We start from the raw sequence: 22,190 nt of genomic DNA on the forward strand, positions 1-22,190 counted from the left end.
ATTTTGACCACGGGCGAAACGAAAGAAGCTTTGAAACACGAATTTATTTCAATTAAAAAAATAACGTCCCTAAAACAAATACATCCTCAGAAAAAACAAACAAATACATCCTTTGAAAAAGTGGTTTTTACGGTTGAGTGTCAATTGAAATTTGTAAGAGCGAATACTTTCTCTAAGTAAGTATGTGGACTACGTAAATTTTTATACGAACGACATGAACGGAATTTTCGAAACACCACTTCATTTAGTTTTTTGTACAACGAAGTATGCGCGTGCAAACAAAAATTACACTCATCTAATGTTATACAGGATTTGTCCGGAAAGTAATAGGATTGATTTTCTTTCGTCGCGACTGTACTTTTGAGCGTGCGCGCACCGACTGGATTTGGAAGAGGGCGTTGATAGCTAACGAAAGAGTGCCTGGTAAGTTGTCTTCGAGTAACTGGAGAGTCAGGACAAACATTTTCGCGCGAAATGTTTCTGTGAGTGGTGCAAGCGACTGCGACAGAGACGTCTGATATGATCAAGCAACTCAGATGTTGCTTTAGCAAAAAGTGGTGTGTTTCGGTTGCACTAGGTCTTTTTGGAGGGCCGGAAAGAGGTCGCTGATGAATGAGCAAATCCAAAATGAAAACGATGCTCATTGTCTTTTTTGACTTCAAAGGCATCGTCCACCCTGAATATGTTTCTCCTGGACAAATCGTCAACGCCAAGTTTTACGTGAAAGTCCTCAAGACACTCAAGATCTGACAAGACATCGCAGCCGAATGGAAGTTGTACCGCGACAACGCCCCGGCTCACACCGCCTTTCTTGTGAACAGCTACCTAACCAGGACCGGTATTCTAATTTTTTGTTTCGTTGCCTGAAAAGGCCGATGGAAGCCAAGCATTTTGAGACGAAAGAGGGGATCCAAGCAGCATGCACCTCGACCCTCAAGGCTATTTCGGCGAATGCCTTTCGTGACGCCTACAATGCTTGGAATTCGCGCTGGCAGTGCTGCATTGACGCAGAAGCTGCCTGTTTTGAAAGTTTTTAAAGAATTGTAACGATTGATTGAATAATTTTTTTTTAAATCGCCTCAATCCTATATTCGGACAAACCCTATAGGTTAGGTTAGACGGCTGATAGATGATCACACGTGGACTGGTGTATGTAGTTCTTTGCGAAGCCATAGAAAATAAGAACTCCTGTGTTCGGACTTACAGACTGACAAAACGCTTAAAAGCCAATACAAATTTGCAAAGGCGCTTAATTTCAACTCCCGCCAGTTCGGTGGGATGTAATAATTTTATATCGTAATTTTTTTATGTTGCTTTTACAGTAACACCGGTCTACAGTGGTTTTATTGCCATAGATATATAAATAATATAAGATAGACTTTGGATATATTTGTGCCTACAGTTCATAAAACTAAAACTGGCTTAGTAAGGTTTGCTTTCTTTTAACGATCAACATGTGGCCTATCAAAATCCGTGATCACCCGAAATTCTATCGAAACTGTGCGTGAATTCATCAAAAATCAGCCGAAATCATTGAAATTCATGGATATGAAATTGAACATCTCCAAAACATCGATTTATCGCATTTTGAACGAAAATTTGGGCTTACGCAAGGTGTGTGCACGGTTTGTTCCGCACAAATTGACTTGAAAATTGCTCAGAATCTAACAACCGAAGAACGATTATTTGAGCAAAAATTACATCACTATCCGTATTCACCTGATATGGCACCGTGCGACTTCTCCCTTTTCGGAAAAATGCATTTGCCCATGAAAGTAGAGCGTTATGCAGACGTAGAGGCCATTCAAAAGGCTTGCACCGGCATACTGGTGGCCATACCGGCCAACGAGCTAAAACACTCATTCGACATGCTGTTGGACCATGCAAAAAGCTGTATTGTAGCAGAGGAAGACTACTTTGCCGAATAAACCATTTGTTGTGTTTTTTTTTAAGTCCTGTTTACTTTGGAACGCACCTTGTATTTGAGTAAACAACGAGAAAAATGTAGAAAGTCCAAATGATATTTCTTATCTTTTTAATGTCCAGCAGTAATCTACCATCATATGACTATCCCATCTACTTTGATACCTTCCTTCTATTACTTTTAGGCAATGGTGGAACCGCTTTTCGCTTCCGAAAGTTTATTCACATATTTTAGATATTTATCATTGCTAAATTGATCACGTTGATTTTGAGAAAATAACTTTGTTGTATTTGTTTCACATACTTATTATATTATTATACTAATTCAGATCCATTGGTGAACTGTACCAATAAACCCTTAGAAGCCCTATTTGTGCGTTTGACTTAATACATACATACATATATACTATATAGGGAAATAATCAAGTGGAATTTAAAATTTTGAGATATGGGGAAGAAGGCGTAGTTTTCTACTCTTTTCTTACTTTTTCACAATGCAATATAAGAATATCACGATAATATTGGATGCGAAAAATATTTGAATTTAATTTATATGGTAAGTTATCGCACTCGTAGTTTCCAACATAACTATTTTATGGGGACTGGTGTGATTCTCATACGAAAATGCTAGAAGCATTTGTTCAAAATCCAAAATCCCTAATGCAATTCGTTTTACTAAACTACTGGCGTATGCACAGTATCAACCTCCTCAGCCTCGGAAACATTTGTACCAAGTTGCATTAAAAAATATCAATTTCTACTCAAATTACAGCATGTTCCTGATCAATTTGATTTTTACAACTCGATATCTATTTCGTTTAGATTAAGTGGCTATAAAGAACCTTCAGTGAACAAAACTATTATACTCTGTAGTAACACATTGCATGAGAACAAATTTAAAACTTCAAAAACAAGCTGTTCTTTAAGCAAGATCTCTTAATTGACTATATATAAACGTACTTATACTATGTGCTTGTATGGTTTTATGCAATTATGTATTTTTACCAACATCAAGTAGCCAAATGGTAACGGAAGCGGAAACGGAAGCGCGACAACAACGTTCATTTTCACGCTGATGAAAATTAAATGCCAACCACAAACAATACCTCACATACTTAAGTGGAACAAGTAATAATAAAGCAAACAATAATGAGCAAAGAAATGCGAATAAAACTGGCACAATGGTTAAGTAGAATACAAGATGTGATTATATGTAAGTTATATGTAATATATGTATGTATAGACATATGTATGTATACATACATATATACAAGTGTATTTTCGTGGCAGACCAGCTGAAGAAAGGAATTATTTGTATAGCAACTATAAATACATATTTTTGTGGTATATGCATGTACATACATTTGTTGCATGTATTATAAAATGAATTTCATACAACAAGTGCGAAGAAAAGTTGAGCACAAAATTATACCTACAAGCGCTTATGTGCGTATAATTTTCAATTTAAGTGTACTGTGTACTGTGAACACAGTGGGAAAACTTTTCTTATTTATAATTTTTGTTATAAGTACAGAAATGGTTCTCACACACAAAACTGATAGATGTGTACGTGTACGTTTATTAGGGTAGGTAAAAAATCGAAAGTTTTTATACTCCAAAAAAGATTTTCTCTTAATATTCAGTAAAAGTATGAGCTCCTCATAGTCATAGGAAAGTCTTTCGCTTCTTAATTTACTATTTCTTACGTATTGTTGGAAAGAAAAATGCATATCTATAAAGTGAAAAAATAATCGTTGGTTTCTGACTCACCCTAATTTCTACGGTACATACTTGAGTGAGTGACAAGTGTTTGCTGCTGCAAGGAAATTTCTACTACTTCTCCTCATACTCTTTATTGCTTGCCACAAGTGCTTTTCGTTGTTTTTAAGCGCACAAATAAAATACAAAAACACACATACACACATGCACGCATGGATATACAACTGTAAAAGTATTATGTGTGTACAATACAATCAAATAGCAGTAGCCTTGAAGCATTTAATGTGACAATTGCAGTGAGCAAACATCAACAATAAACACCTACACGCTTACAGTTCTGCATATGTATACACACAAATACAAACGTGTGATAGTTGGAGTGAAATGCCCACGGCGATGAGAAGCGACCAGCACAATGTGACATGTAAAAAGTTGCTCATACGCCCTGGAGTATGCAAAGCGTACATAGTTGCTTGCACGCAGCTGAAGGCGTGTGCCAAACAGAAGATGTACATGCGTGCACATACAGTTAAATATAAAAATAGTGCGATATATTTATACGCAAGCTGCTGCACAAAACTATTGTGTGTATATCTGTATATTTACTGAACAGTGTAGAACATTGTCAAGCAATTGAAAATCAAATCCTTGTATTTTGCTGCTATATTCGCCAGCTCACGTATTTTCTTGGAATCCCGTTCTAATATTTTACTATTTCTATGTATTCTCAATGCAATTTCTTGTCTCAATTGTTCCCCCACGTTCTTGTTATGTGATTTTTTTTTTTGGTAAGCAATCAAATTGCCAGCGCACACTCTTTATTTTTCGCTTGAATTTGAAAAATAAATTTTGCCATTGTTTGTCCTGCTGACCACAGTTGGTTGGTCAATATTTATTTTTATTTTAGTAGTCGAAATAAGCTTGCACACATTTTTTGAGTATGCTCTGAGGCATTTATTGTCATATAACAGAATAGATATAATAGAGGAAATGTATGAATACACTTGGGTGGGTGAACACATTAGATTGCCTTGAATTTTTGGTCACACATCTTTAATATTATGTCTACGTATAAACACTTCAAGAAGTACTAGTTAAGATTAAGGAATATATGCAAACATTATTAACCAGCCTTTAACTCACATAAGGTCTAGTAAAAATAAATTCTATATGTTTCCCAATAGACGACATTAGTAATCTGTATGTCACTTTGTATAATGCGATTGGATGTTAGAAAGATACAATTTTATATACAAACATTTTTTAAGAAAGTTTTGTGATTATTTGGCTCATTATTGTTTAAATAAGCGTCAAAGGGGACACCAGCAAATATGTTGTAGTTTTTCTTCTCTAAACGAGAAAACGCCAACCAGTCGGCCAAAAATATGAATAGTACGAGCCAACTGCGCATAATTTTGGTTTAGCCGATTAAGACGTAATTTTGATTCAAAAATACATATACGAAAGTATTCATAAAATAATAGAATAATCCACTAATTCGTATGCCCAGAAAATAAATTTGAGGGTTATGCGCGAGTTAAGACAAAAAATCCTCATGAACTAAAGGGTATTGTTACTAGTGAAGAAAAGTGGGTTATTTTAAATGAAATGGTCATGGTCGAATCGTGATGAGATGCCCGAAATGGTGGCTAAGCTAGGAATGTTGGCCAGGAAAGTATTGCTATGTGTTTAATGGGATTGGCACTTAATTATTTACTGTGATCTGGCCTCTACCGCCAATTCTTAGTTTGGATTTGCACTGTCAACAATTGTAACGGCTGAAGGAAACAATCCCCAAATCTACTAGTTTTAACCAATAGAAAAGAAATTGTGTTCCATCAGGAGAACGCCAGAACGCGCATATCGAAAAGTTAAAAGTCATACATTATTTCCATTTAACCGAAACTTAGAACGAAAAGATATAACTGTACTTATTGAATGCCTTGTTAAACGTTTTGGGAAAATCTTGCCTTTAAACAAAGAACTACAAAAGTCGAAACTCAAAGCAGAAGTAACGCTTTGACAACAGCAATGGAAGATGCTAATGACTACGAGAACATAAGTGCTCTCTGCCTTAGAAACCCTCAGCACTTACGATAAGGATATTTATCCGAAAACTCCTATTCTTCTTCACGTTTCGCACTTTGACAGCCTTTTCCTCTTTACACCGTATAAAGACTTGGCTCAGAATAACGATGCTCCAGAAAAGATTGAACGGCTCTCAACCTAAACTACGATACTGTGTGAAACCAAATTTTTGGCCTAAGTGATTAATGTAAAGGAGTTTAGAACTCCAAATAAACCAATTTTGTGCATTTAGGTAAGAGTTGGGTCAAAAGTTCACGTTATTTATTGACAGCTATGCCTCTAGCAAAAGTGTGATACTTTGTACAAAGCTTTTTCAATAATTGCATCATTGCATTATTAATAAAGCAGTAAAAGTGTAATAATTGTGGAAAATATAATTTCTCTGTGAATCCAAGGGCAATCTAAAGTTGATAGACTTTTTGGAAAAGTAGTGAGATGAGAAGTTTAGAAAAATACTTTACATCGCATATGTTTTTAAGGAGGTATTTTAGTCTAGAGGTTTCAGTTAGAATTTTTTCCATGTTTCGATACTCTAGATATTTAAAATTTTCTCCCCTAAATGATTTTTCAAAATAAAATCGATCTATTATATAAACCAACAAATACTGTAACACTTGAAAATATGTATAATAAAAAAATAAATGAAAATTCGATCTTTATTTTTTCGATTTTGTTGGTTCATACGATAATGACATTTGTAGTGAACAAGAATACGTCATTTTTTTATTACAATTGACTGCAAGGCTAACATATCGCATTCTATGGAACGTTGAACTGTATGAGATATTCGAGGAGATTGACATAGTTCAGCAAATTAAAAGACTATGCTGGCTAGGCCATGTGGTCCGAATGGACGAAAACACTCCAGCTCTGAAAATATTCGCCGCAGTACACGTCGGGGGAAGCAAAGGAAGAGGAAAACCTCCACTCCGTTGGAAGGACCAGGTGGAAAAGGACCTGGCTTCGCTTGGAATATCCAATTGGCGTCTACGCCAGTAAAGAAAAAGAAGGCTAACATTCGTGACGGGAAGAACGAGCCCTTTTTTTCATCCTTCTTTTGAAAATATAATATTAAAATATTATACTTTGAATCTTTACAAAAATTGATGATAAAAATATCAATTGCTTTTTGTCACTCAAAAAAAAAAATAAAAAAGTTCGATTCGAGCAATACCCTTTAATTATATTTTAACAACCTTTAATTCATGTCGCAGCATTCTTCAATCAGCGGGAGTTACGACCACCTTAAAATGATAACATAATATTAAAAATATATTGGTTTTCAAAATATGTAAAAGGCCACTGAATGTGTTGGAAATCTTGTCAATAAAATATAAATAAATTATAATACTTTTTTTTATCAAGTATTCATATATCCACTTTCAAGTTTACTTCAGTTATTTTCTGATATTCTTAACTTATTTTCATAAATATATCGTCACCTTTAATTCGAAATAACGTAACAATATTTTCTGAAATTTACAGGGGAAAAATAAAACACGCTATAAATGGAACATGAGTAAAACAAAATTTAAATATTTGTTAAAACAGGTTTATATCTGTTAGCAGGACCTTAAAATCTTGGACATATATACTTGTACATATATATGTAATTTGAAGTAGTAAATCGTACTCAATGAAACACTCAATTCCGAATTTTTGACTATACGTTATTTTGCATTTTAAGGGACGATATATACCATGAAATTGTAAAGCTTTTCTTGCATTTTAAGCTGTAAACTACTATCTCTTACATAACATTTCAATCAGTGTAGTACATGCTACCGAGTTTTACCACAAACCGCTTAAACTTAATTGAATTTCACTTATGGCCAAACGGCACCCACAGAAAATCTTATAGCGTTTGCCACAAAAACCGCAAAAAGCAGAAAATCTTAAACTTTGCAAGCAAACGTGACACTTCAGCACACAAGTTGAAATATATACGTATTTTCACTGTTCTAACTTGCACAGACATCTATGCTATGAAATATATATATATATATATCACATACAACACATCATCTGCTTGTATATTACGCTTATCTGCTGTGGCAATTCGACCGAATTCCAGCGACAACTTCATTTCATGCATGTTTCAGTTGATTTGGGTACTTTAGCCGGCGATTGCTGTGCGTCCACACACTATATAGAAACACATATATTATATAGTAGAAAATTATATGTATGGTATATATATATAATGGACCACATTTCGCAGAAAGTTCCTTACATACACCCAACTACGCTAACTATTCATACGCCCAAGTGCTGATTGTTATTTAGGGGCAGCGTCGACCGTGCGCTCTTAATAGTTGCAATGTTTCTGGGTATCGCAAAGTTTGTGGTCATTATTATTGCATATGTTACACAAGTGAGTAATCCTAGTACATACTTAAGATTCCCCTTAAAAACTATTCGTTTACTATTCTCCACTGTTAGCAAAGTATTTTGTTAGTGGAGACTGTTGCTTATACGCCCTTCTGAAGTATTACTCTCAAATTAAAGCTTAAATAACCTATAACCATTTTTGGTTTGTTCTTTGTTTAAGGGTGCTCTAATTTTTCGAATATCAATCTTTTTGATTACTTTACTGAATATTTAGCTCATTTTTTGTTGCCGTATAAGTATATTCAAAACAGTTCTTACATAATTTATACGTTTTGTACAGGGTTTTCCAATAAGAGTGATATGATTTCTTAAAAAAAAACAGACACTAATTATTTTTTAATTTATGTGAAGTACAATTGATACAATTAGGTTGTCAATATACCATCATTCAAATGGCCTTCACGACTTCTTTTGCCGCAGCGATTTCGGTGAACCCAATTTTCGAGTACTTTTTGCACTAAATCAAGTCGTATGTTATGTATAACACGTTCGATATTGACATCAAAAGCTTGGCAAGCGTCTGGTTTATTGGTAAAGACCAATGACTTCAAATAACCTCGCAAGTAGTAGTCTAACGGTATATAATCACAACGCCTCAGAGGCCATTCAACGTCACAATTTCTTGAAATAATCCAATCTCTAAGATTGTCTTGGAATAATTAAATTGTTGCACGTGCTGTGTGAGAAGTAGCCCCGCCTTGTTTGAACCTGATGTTGTCAAAATCAGCTTCTTCCGGGCATAAAAAGTTGGTTATCACCGACCTATACCGCTCTCCATAGACAACAGCGGTTTCACCAGCTTTATTTCGAATGAAGGCCAGCAATGCTTTCATTACTTCGAACGATTCTTGTCTTATTGACACTTGAACATTATGTAAAGAAAATATACGACGAATAGCGAGCACAGGTGGACGATTATTACTAACATAAAAAGTCAAAAGCGCATGAAAAAGTTGCAATTTGAGGACGTTTTTTTCATAATAAGATTGAAAAATTGGCAACGTTGTTCTTGCGCATAACTTTCCATGACGAAATTGTAAACATTACTGAATACAATGAAAAAAAAATTGCAGATCATTACTAATTAAAAATGGCACTTAGAAATCCTATCATTGGAAAAAGTATTTAATTTTTAAATTTAAGTAAATATTTTGTATTATTTCATACTAGTATCTACCAAAATATTAAAAAAAAATGTCCTTTTATTCTGAGAACACTGGTTAATAATTCATGGAGTAGCACACGGATAACCGACTAAAATATTTCCATTAATCTTTAAATTATTATCTGTGAAAAAAGTTTGAAAATGACCGAAATCGAGTACTGTGGTTCTATAGTCACATTTAACTAACAAATGAATTTTTTTAATGAGTTTTGAAAAAGATTAAATTCATTTATAAGTACGTTCATTCGAAGTAAAAGACGCAGCCGGCAAAAATCAACGGCTCTTTGAGCCAGAGAAAGTTTCGATAAGTGAAAGAGCAAACAGACTAAAAGCTGAAAAACAAAAAACATTCCTACGAGTAATCGTTTAGCATAACTTTCTGGAGTTGAGAGTTCAGGAGATTCGATACGATATTCCGTTATATCAATATCGATAGCACTCTGCCGTAGTCAATTTCTTTCATTAAAACCTAGAATTGGTGCTACGGCGGATCTAGAAACGTTTTATATGGAACGAATTATGAAAATAATCAAAGCTGAATTGTCCTTGATGACCACACACCAATACGCCTACAGGCATGGTAACAAATACATATTTATAAAAGCAGTTCTATTTTCCTTAAGATCTTGTAGGAAACATGACAATTTTCCTACTTCTCGTTCAGTTTACTTCGTATTTAGCCATTAATATGTAGATTCTTAAAATTAAGCGAACATGGCTGTTGTAAGTCATTTAATTTTAAAATTGATTAAATTGGTTTACTTCTTCATCTACATAGTTACACGACTATAATAAAAATACTGTGTGGATAGTGAGTTTTCGACGACTAGTGAAATAACTTATTGAAACTGAATGTGGATGTTACATTGACCACAAGTTAGTTTATTTATAATAATTTCTGTCTTATCATACTACCTGAGATAATTGAACAATAATTAGAAACCAATAACCTTGACATGACCATACATACACATATATATATATGTACATATCATTGCATTGGCTAATTGCTTGTTTTGCATAACAAATAGACCAATATCCGTGTCTATTTTGTACGAGTAGCTGCAATTGTTTCTCTTTCTAGGTTTATATGCCTAAACATATGCATGTGTGTATATTAGGGTGTTCGTTATTTCTATATTCGATTTTCTTTGTAGACGCCATCTGAGGTTTCACTTTTGAAAGAATTTTTTAGCTTTTTATTTTCAATTTAAAGAGCGACTTAATAACTTTGCTTTTCCCACATAGTATTAGACATTCAAATTTTTGATATTTTACAATAAAAATTTTATAATATAATCTTTTTGACCTTTAAATTCGAAAATATTATATTTCGATATATGTACATTCTAAAAAAATATGAATTTTTTGTTACATAGAAACATTCCTTTATCCGATGTCAAAAGTAATGTATTCATATAGTACACCATGTCGTATGAGCAACACAAAATTCATAACTCAAAAAATGCAATCCTGCAGCACAATTCATTTGGTGTATAAATAGAACTGGATATAACCTTTAAAGAAATGGAAAAATTATCCGAACTTTTTTGTAAAGCGGTTTAATTTGTATGAGAATATCACGCTTTTAAAGTTGTAGCTTTACTTTCTTAAAGCAAAATATCAAACAATTCCATGTTATATACATACATGATGAAAGAAATATGAGAGTTACGGTATATATTGAAAATAAAGTGCTTACTTATGTTGGATATTATTTTTTAGGGCAAAAGCTTAACACACAACCTAAAACTTGCACCACTCATATATGTACATACTTGTATAATATATAAATTTATACAAACAGCACCACTGTGTTTTATCTACGCTCATGATTTGTTGTGATTGATTATTAGTTAGTTGTTTGCAACGAATATGATATTTTTCTACATCCTTTATTCACCCTTTATTTCAATGTATACCATTTATTTGATTACTGCTGCACTGCTTGCCTTATTGATTGATTTCCGCTATACACTTTGAGGCTAGGCAATATTGTATGCCTTTCAATGGAGTGCAATTCATTTGTGGTTTGTTGATTTTTTCGATTGTGTTCTATATTATTTCATATATTTCAATATATAATATTTCTTTTGTACTCTCGGTACCCTATATATTTATTTTATTTCAATTTATACACTACACGCAACAATAGCGTAAGGCAGTGCAAGCTGGTAGCTCTGTATACGTACATACATACAGGCAGCAGCGCTATGAAAGTTTACTTACTGATATACTACACTCTCCTATACTCAATATCTTCATAATCTACAGACATATATGCAAGCACATGTCTATCTATAGTTTCTCAAGCACCATCACCAACATATTGTTCACCCATTTTAATCATTAAGTGCCTTTGTATGTATTTTATTATTAAATATGTTAGTATACACTTACATGTGTACACAATTAAAATATAGTAATGATAATGTATTTAAATACATACTATTTTGTATAACAAAGGACATTAAGGCCAACATTGTTGTGGCTGAAGCACGGCGTTAATGAGTAAATGATTTATTTATAGCATACGTATAGGCGCCATTTATTTAATAGACAGCATTGTAGTGCACATATCACATACCGTGTGCATAAAATATGTAAAAATAAAATAGAAAACAGATTTTTTTACTGTTTCCCATGTAACGGTTGTTTGCAGCTGGATTATGAAGGATATGTAGACTTTTGCATATATAATTTTATGTAATGAAAGTATAAAATGATATTATATGTGTGTTACCACGTGCGATTATGCAACTAAAGACCATAATTTAAGGGATTTCGTTGTTAGGAAAGATTTTCAAGTTTATTTGCAACCAGGGAAAAGTTCTTGTTACATTAATTTTGACAATATGAAAGACTACAATGATATGAATATCGTCAGCACTTTATTTAATATAATTTTTAACACTATCCAAATTGCTTTGAATTTTATATATACTTTGCAACCTAGCATTAATTTGTTTACGAATATGTACTTAAAACGCGAACAATATCGACAATGGATAACAATAAATAAAACAACCGATAAAAAAAGAAAACAAAACGAAGCACGATGTACGGGTGCCACACGAGCTGAATCCCAACGAAATCGATCTGTATCACAAGGAAAAGGGAGGCGCTAACGACAATATCAAGTAAATACAGTTGGCGTCGTTATTTGTTAAGAATTAGATCACCTGAAGGAGAAAATCGCCCATAAATGGCCAAAAGGAGATGAATTGTGTTCTATCGGGGCAACGTTATTGAATCGACAAAGATTCTGGGATCTTTGTTACTACATTGGAGTAGACGCATAATCATATACTTAGTAGGGTCCTAGCACCAAGTGATTACTACCTGAACTGACACAAACTTTTTCTGTAGCTCAAGTAATATATATTCAACATAACTTGCTTCTAGATTCAGTGGCTTGTTCCATCAGGTTAAAACTTCTTTAAGATATACCATATCGATGAATGGCTTATATTATTTTTGTAGTCCTGAAGAATATCACCGGGTGTAGTTCTTGATTATTGATTCAATGAGTGTAGTTCTTGATTATTTATTTCTGCCGATGGTTATAGAGAAAAAATATATTGAATCACTATTAAGTTGACTAAAGCATGCATCAGCTTCTTTGTAGAATATGGTCGGACGAAAGCATGTGCTCTGCCCAAGCCACAAAAAGGGAGACCCCACAATCTGCCCCGACTACCGTGGGATAAGCCTCCTTAACATCGCGTATAAGGTTCTATCGAGCGTATTATGTGAAAGATTAAAGCCCACCGTCAACAAACTGATTAGACCTTATCAGTGTGGCCTTAGGCCTGGAAAATTAACAACTAACCAGATATTCACCATGCGCCAAAATCTTGGAAAAAAGTTGTGAAAAGGGAATTGACACGCTTCACCTCTTCGTCGATTTCAAAGCTGCTTTTGACAGCACGAAAAGGAGCTGCCTTTATGCCGCGATGTCTGAATTTGGTATCACCGCAAAACTAATACAGCTGTGTAAACTGACGTTGAGCAACACCAAAAGCTCCGTCAGGATCGGGAAGCACCTCTCCGAGCCAATCGCTTAAGACAAGGCGACTTCCTATGGAGCGATTTCTGCAATCTACCCCTGGAATAAATAATAAGAGCTGCAGAATTGAATAGAGATGGTACAATATTCTATAAGAGTGTACAACTGCTGGTGTATGCCGTTGACATCGATATTATTGGCCGTAACAACCGCGCCGTTAGCTCTGCTTTCTCCAGAATGAATAAGATAGTGAAGCAAATGGGTGGTGAACGAAGGTAAGACGAATGACAGGAGATATGTCATCGAACACCGTTGACCGTCATAGCTTCGAAGTCGTAGATAATTTCGTCTATCTTGGAACCAGCCTCAACACCAACAACAACGTCAGCCTTGAATTCCAACGCAGAATATCTCTTGCCAACAGGTGCTATTTCGGACTAAGTAGGCAATTGAGAAGTAAAGTCCTCTCTCGACGAACAAAAACAAAACTCTATAAGTCACTCATTATTCCCGTCCTGCTATATGGTGCAGAGGCTTGGACGATGACAACATCTGATTAGTCGACGTAAGAGTTTTCGAGTGAAGTACTTGCAGGGGGAAGCAGAGGAAGGAGAAGACCTCCACTCCGTTGGAGAAACCAGGTGGAGAAGGATCTGGATTCTCTTGCAACCTCCAATTGGCGCCAACTTGCGAAAAGAAGAAACGACTAACGGGATGGGCTATAACCGCGTAAGCGGTTCTACGCCAGTAAAAAAGAAGAAGTTATGACTAAAGAAAGTACAACCGAATTTTTTAAAGCTTTTTGAATTTGTCACAGTTATGATCCGTTGAGACGATATAGACATTCTGTATGTATGCACGCGAAATAGTAACTCAATATTTGAAATCTCAATCTGTAATTTTATTATTGTCTTTTCTCTTAGAAGTACCTGTTCATTTGTCGGAACCGATGATAATGAAGCACTATAAGATATATCTGCCATGCAAACTGACCGCTAAAAATCGAGTCTTTGTATGGAAAACTTTTTTATTTGGCAAAATATCTCCACAAAATGTGGTATAGAATGTAATTCAAGATAACTCTCAATTCTTGAATACATTGTTCAGATCAGACTACTATAGCATATAGCTGTCATACAAGCTGTTTGATCTAAATCAAGATGATACCTTTTATGCTATAAAAACTACATCTGTGGCGGATATTCTAACGTTTAATATATACGAAGTTATTGTGAAACTTAAAACTTAAATTAAGCACCACTGATAACAACGAAATTTATAGCGCTTTATGTTTGATTTCCGTTTCCTTTGCGAACAGCATTGCGCTGCAATTTACCGCTTCCTTATGGCAACTCAGCAAACTTCCAACTAAGCAATTTATGAACGTTGGTGAGCAGAAAAGTGAATGATTACTGGCAAAAGCTGTGCGGTGTAAAAATTTTGAGTGACAAAAATACCCTTTATAAAAAATTATGGTTTCAATGGAATTACATATAACGTTGTAATATTGGGGAGCGTAAGATTTTCATTTTAACATTATATTATATAAAAGTTCGCATAACTGTTGCAAAAATGCGCGAAAAAATCACGTTCACATCACGTGACTGCATTTACAAAGTTTTCACAGTGACCACATTTTTTCCGCGTTTATAATACTCTACTTTTGTTTTGCTCATGCCCTCATCTAATATGCCGACATATTTTAATTGTATTCCCCCATATATTGTATATAGTCGCAGTCACCTGCGGACGTAAGTAAACCGGCAATAATGAGCACATTTAATCCCATTAGCGCCGCGTAGGCAAGCAAACATGCACGTATATCCGACGAGAGACACCAGCTGTGAAGGTTGTACCACCAGCCGCAAAAGACCGCGCGGATAACCAACGAATGTCAGCAACAACAATGAGATAGCTGGTATGTAACAAAAATTACAGCCTCAGGCAATCAAGCGCTAAGTCACGTACTTCCCGGTGTCACGTTGCTGTCGTTGAGGACCTTAAGGGATTTAGGTCGCCATAGTATGCAGTTTTTACTGATTGCATTTATGTAGTTGCCGCGGCACCAGTAGTTGTGAAAGGGGATTTCGCGATAGTCAATAGAATTTTAATTTAAGTGATGGTGATGAAAGAAAGCAGCATGCAGAGTGTGCGTTAGTGTGGGTGCGGTGAAATTATGCATTTATGTTAGTTAAAGTGTATCCTTGAAGGGATTTAAGTTCCTTTTTTTATATAAAAATATATAAAAATTTAAAAATAAATTGCTATAAAAGCAAACAATTTAATTTTATGCATGTTTGCTTAAAATAATATTAAAAATTGTTTGCCTTTTATGTATAGAATTTTGCTTAAAATTCTAATAAAGTATTTATAATTCCTTATTTCATAGCCCATATAATGATGATATCTCAAAAAAAATTTATTCTTTATTATATTTATTATTCATCTTTCAATTGCTGATACCTTTAAAAACAACATACCAAAATTTTAAATCAATATCTCAAATAGTTTTTTAGTTATTGCTTACTACTATGTAGCCGTTCAGCTCAATCTTCAAACGCGTTTTTCTCAAAACTTTATTTTACATTTTTCAAATTGGCTGCAGCTGCAATTCTGAGACGGTCGAGATATCGTGAAAACAGGTTTCTTTGTACATGTTTGATCATAAGAAATCCAATCCCACATTCATGAAGAGCATTATAACTGCCGATGAGACATTGGCTTATGAGCCAAACAAGTCAACAATCATCTGAATGGAAGCAAAAAAACCGGCCGAAACCAAAAAAAAAACGTTTTTTCAAGATTCGTGCATTTGGTGCATCATGAATTTGTTCCGGGAAGTCAGACGATCAATAAGGAGATCTATTTTGCCGCATTGAGGCGTTTGCGTGTGGACATGGAAGAACAATTCATGCACCATCACATTGGAGACAAGATTGTTACCGAATTTAAAGTCAAAAATTGAATGAATACCATCGATCAACCATCGTATTCACCACATTTGGCTCCGTGAGCAAGAAAAAATGTTTCCCAAACTGAAATTCCCGCTGTGTGGAACACGTTTTAAGTCGATCGAAGAGATTTCGCTGAAGGAGCTGAAGGCCATCGCAACAGATGCTTATGAAAAGTGTTTCGAAGGCTAGAAAAATCGTTGGCATGAGTATGTTAAATCTGGTAGAGATTACTTAAAGGCGATAAAATAAATATTGATGAATAATTAAATATTTTGCGTTTTATTTAAAATTTCCAAATATATTTTGGATATGGAAAATGTGTTAGGTTGAGTCTAGAAAATCGTTGGAAAACTTCCGCTCTTTAAAAACTGATAAATTTCTCGAATTATAGTAAATGACGAATAAATTTTCCCTTAAAATTTTCAAGAGAAAGAAAAATATCTTATATTTCTAAAAGAAAAGATTATGATTTTGTTATCTCATTTTCTTATTATTTTAATATTACTTTATTTAAAAAAAATATATATATTTTTTTGTTTATGTTTTCTGAAAAACCGTTACCGTTCAATATTAACACGAAACATTCATTACATTTTTCGAAATCCGAGAATAGATTCGGTTTGTACTCCATGCCTTTGAACAAAATTAGCATTGAAGAATCGAACGTAAGTCAGCGAGTAATATTAGGCATCACCGATTCGCTATTTTGAAAGACGTTAGTCTCTGTCAAAATATTTACATACATATGAAAGCAAGAACATAGATTACAAGTTGAATTCGCTACAAGAAGTGCAGATAACTCATTAATCGGGTCATTTATTGCTATCAAGTTTTGCTTTACAGATTTTAGATAAGGTTTTACTACTATTAATAGCTCTATCGTGAAATACTTGCTAAAAAGTATAATATCTAATTTATTATTAAACAAAATTAAGGCTTTAATTAAAATAAAAGATTTATAGAATAAATAGAGCTTTGCCGCTATTATAAGCTCAGAGGATTATGAAATATTGTATGGTAGGGAAATACAAATTTCTTCATAAAAAAAAAAAATAAACGAAATCAAATAGACAACTTTTGTACCATGTAAGCTGTCTGGGTTCTCTAAAAATATCAATTAATATACTCATTTCAAAAACAAAATTCAAATAAAATTACAGCAAAATATACTTCACAAATCATCGTGGGGATCACTCTCTTGAAGTTTCCAAGAATACGCCTGATGCCAACGGTCATCCAATTAGGTATATAGCCCTAACGATTTTTCAATTTGTTCAACCAATTTCATAAAAATTGAAGAATAAATATTTTTAAGTCTTTTGCATATCTCTCCTTTTCCAATGCTATTATAATACCTATAATTACGAACTGCACAACTGGCACTAGTTCTCATGTAAATACCATGAACTATTTCCTTAAATAGCTTTACAGTCATATGTACGTATATACATAATAAGTAAGCTGTTACCAGCATAAAGAATTTTCAAACACAACTCTTGTGCAAACATATATTTTACACACCATATTCTTGACTACCCATGTAAATAAGTATAATAACAACAATGCTACCATCATAACCAATGAAAAGTTCATTATATAACACATAACCAGGTACAGTAAGCAATTGAGTGCGTTGGTGATGACACAACGTGACATGCTGCCCTTATTGCAAACTTGCTACTTGCTGTAGTTCGCAAAAATAAACACAATAAAGACACACAAACACTTGGTAAAGTACACCAATTGTAAAAGTAACGATTTAAAATAATAATAGGTGGAATTTATGCGGTAGCACACATAAATGTATACACGGTTGAGGAAATTCAATAATAAGTGGAGGAGTAATAAATATAAACAATAAGCAAGAGCTAAGTTCGGCTGAAACTGAATATTTTATACTCTGGCAACTTACAGGAATCATAACATACATAAGGCTTCCTAGTTATATGGGGTCTAGAGCGATTTTTCATCCGATTTTATTCAATCTAAGCACAGATATGAACTGCTATAAGTAAAACACGCTCTCTCGTTTTTATTAAGATAACTCACATACTGGCCGAAATGTGCCGCATAAAGTTCAAAAATTTTATATTAGGTAAAGGAAGTATTGACCCAATTCAACTCATTTGTGGCACATAGGTATAATACTATTAATAAAGGAGTCTCTCTGAATTTCAACTATATATCTTACACATTAACCGATATTTGCGGTAAAGAGTCAAGTGTAAGCACTGGGTCCACTTATCCAATACCTAGGGGCTTGAACAGTTTTTGTTGGCCATAAGGTGGCATACTCTAAAGGCATTATTCCTTCAATGTTTTCTCCCGTAACTTTAACTGCTCCCTGATTTGTACACTGGAATAGAAAGAGTCAGATGTAATTTAAAATTGTCTTATATGGGAAGTTTGGTATGTGATCATTCCTCTGATAACTGTATTACATACCAAATTTGAGAGAAATCGGTCAGGCGGGTCTCGAGATATGTGTTTTCACCTAAAAATGGGCGATGCCACCCTCTTCGTCCAATTTTTACCCCGACTCCGTTAAAGTAGTATTATACCATCTCGCGGGTAAAATTTAGTATCTCTGGCGTCTTAGTTATTGATTTGTCGGGCCTTTAGTAGTTTTTTACAGTACCGTCATATAGAGAGTGAGCGGGGTTATCCTCCGATTTCACTGTCGGTAGAAGTTCTTATAAGACATGTGCTAGGTAATTTTTTTTTGTAGCTTTAGTGGTTTAAGTGATATATACATTAAACTTATTAGAGGGTGAATATTTTTTAGGATCCTCTGTGCCAAATTACAGGCACTATAAGTTTTCGGTTAATGGCGTTTTGTGGGCATGGCAGTGGTTCGATTACGCCCATCTACAAACTCGAACTTTTTTCGCTAAGTAGCGCGCATACAAAGCTGGCTCAATATTTCTTTTTTATCACCAGCTTATACCACTTTTCATATTTTCAGACTTAATTTCTCTGCATTAACATTTACTTTGAACTTTTACTTTGATTTCGAGTTGGAAGCTCCTGCCGGACAATATTCCATTTATAATAATGTAATATTTGATTTATTAATAAGTAAATATTCGTAATCCTTTCGTATAATTCTCCTATCGTGTATTCTCAGAATAACCTTAACAGATGTTGCCATCAATTCAACTTCTCTACTACAATAAGGGATATGGAGATAAGCGGTTGATATTGGAGAAGTTTACTCATTCTAAATAATTGTACGTTTGAATGGGGTTTCTAAATTTGATTCCACGGTTTGAGCTCGTTCTCAGAAACGGTGGCCAAGTCAGGTTAACAGTCAGGAAGGTTTACTATGTATTTGATATGAATGGCAGGGAATCATCTACTATGAGCTGATCTCCTCCTTTGGCCAAACTCTTAATCTGAACTTGTACTGTCAAAAATTGGACTGCAGTGGTTAGCTTTGGTCAACAAGATGGGAATTGTGTTCCATCCGAACAACTCCAGACCACACACACACCGATAGTGGATCTTCGGCAGGTTTGTTAGAAAATCCTTTGCATCCACCATATAGTCCGGACTTGTCATCAAGTGATTACTACCTATTCTTGCTTTATTTAGTGATGAAAAAGTCATCTCAATAGAAACTTGTTAATATCGATTGTTCCAGCTTTTGCCAAAAGCGTCGAGCGTTACTATGAGAATGGCATTATGAAGATATTTTTTTTTTGTTTTCATTAGCATCTACTTGTATTAAGTGATTACACCTTTAATATGAAGAAATGCAATTTTGTGTGCGAGTTTGATAGTCCGATTTCATTACTTCAATCGGAGAAAAGTAAAGATTAGTTCCAGAGTTCACATAAAGAAGAAAATTATTGTAAGTAGAAATATGTAATTAGTTGTGTCTGTACCAACTCTTTGTAAAAAGTTGTAATCGAAATCAGTTTTTTTCACCCTTTCGAAGATGTTGTCGAGATATTGATCCAGCAAAATTTCAAAGCCACTGATGAAATATTTAAATGTTGGTTAATGAATAGCTGTTAAAAAGTTTACTAACAATTATTTTATTTTCGCTTTTGAGAAAGCAACGTCAAGGCCTTGAAAAGACTAATATCGTATTTTTTAATAAATATGTGTGAAAATTTGTTCCAATGAAACAATAAATTCATGGGAAATGTTAAATGAAATTTTGGGTATCCAGATATGGCTTCACTTGTAAATATTTTCCTTATGTAAAGGAGAGACTTTATTATTAAAAAATATTTGAAATATGTGCTTAATATTGGCTTCTACTCGAAGCAGTTCATCATGTGTTGGCGTATATTTTTTATTCCTTCCATGTGTCTCCTTCTTCGACAAAAGCATAGTGTCGACAGCCAAAGCTGTTCGCTGCCGGGTAAACCCGCAGGACAGTCTATTAGCGCTATGCATGCTTGTGATAGCAAATTATTATTTTTCTCCCTTTGTGCATCACAATTTTTCTCTACTATTTCGCAGACATCCGCGTTCTATATAAATTTCAACATGTTGCTACATGGTATAATAGTTTTGTTCACCTAACGAGTGTTTGTATCACCTCAAAATAATCGTGTTAGATATATGGTCCTAGTTACTGTATGTCTATCCATCCGTCCGTTTTAATAGTAGTAGTAGTTATTACTGTAGCTCTAGAATACTGCCGATTTGACAGTCCTTGACCGGATAAAAAAGAATATTCTGGTATTCCGGTTAAGTAGACCCGACTGCCTTGTCTGTCTGTCCGTCTGTCCAAGCGATAATTTGGGTAAAAACTAAGATATCTGGGGAAACTGTGTCTAATTTTTTCCTGGTAAAAAAGTCAGGACGAGTTCGTAAATGGGCTCAATCGGACACTGCCACGCCCACAAAATTCCATTAAACCAAAATTAATATATAATTGAAAATTAGAGACGATCCTTTCCTTACAGTAGTATGTCTGTGTATTGCAAACACGTTTAATCGGAACAAACCATATGTATCTGAAGGTTTTACCCCGACTTTAATCCATGCAAGTTGCAAAAGTATAAAATATTCGGTTATAACCAAACTTATCCCTTCCTTACTTTATTTACAATAATTTTCGTTTGCGTTTTTTCGCTTTTGCATTGAGTACAGTCTGTGCTACTTCAGCAAAAATTTGCATATCTCTTTTTACGTTTTGCACCAATAGTTTGCAATGCAAAGCAACGTTTACACAAACACAAAGCGGAAATGAAACGAAGTCACAATTACAATAAGTACCGTTGACTTGGTTGGTTACAACTTTTGAATGCCTGAGTGTTGGCACATTTGCATACGTCGAACATTTGGTGAGGACGGTGTCATTTACAAGCCAAAGAACTGGAGTGAAAGAGCTTATGGATGAGTCGACGAAACAACGGAACCGACTAAATATGCACACGAACGGTAGAGAAATTAAAATAAACTCGTTTAATGGCTCAGAAATGCTTGATCCACTTTGACGCTGAATGCCGAACTGTTACCGTTGTTATAACCGCTTGTGCACGTAACTGTAGTATACATATGAAATATATGTATATGTAAAATACTCGTATGGAGAGTTACATACCATTTTGTATGTGTATTACTGAAGCTTATTACATAACAACTGGCGCAAGCTGGATAAACCTAGAAACAAACAGCACAACGCAGCGCTTTATTTAATTGCCGGGGGTTTCCTTTCCAATTGAAATATTTTTATGAATTTTTATAATTTTTAATGAATTTTTTTTTTGCTTTTTTCGCTTGCACACCCAAGTACCGACTTATATTATACAATGGATTATTAGAGCCTTTCGTGCGTAATAAAAAGTACAATTAATACATAATTAAAAGTAAAAAGTGTAATTAGTCAGCATTTGTGTTTTACGCACAAATAAATCTGTAGCAGTAACAAATTAAAAGTGTATTAGGGTTGGATCATTCAAGTTTGAATAAACGAGGTTAG

General features: G+C 34.3%; 1 protein-coding gene across 9 annotated transcripts in view; it reads right to left on the reverse strand.

Moving 5' to 3' along the window:
- The window catches only part of LOC105223294 (sodium/potassium-transporting ATPase subunit beta-2), a 104,504-nt gene that overhangs the window by 10,612 nt on the left and 71,702 nt on the right, over positions 1-22,190 (reverse strand). The gene's annotated exons all lie outside the window — the stretch shown is intronic.

This window comes from Bactrocera dorsalis, chromosome 1 (assembly GCF_023373825.1).
Source record: "Bactrocera dorsalis isolate Fly_Bdor chromosome 1, ASM2337382v1, whole genome shotgun sequence".
Lineage (NCBI taxonomy): Eukaryota > Metazoa > Arthropoda > Insecta > Diptera > Tephritidae > Bactrocera > Bactrocera dorsalis.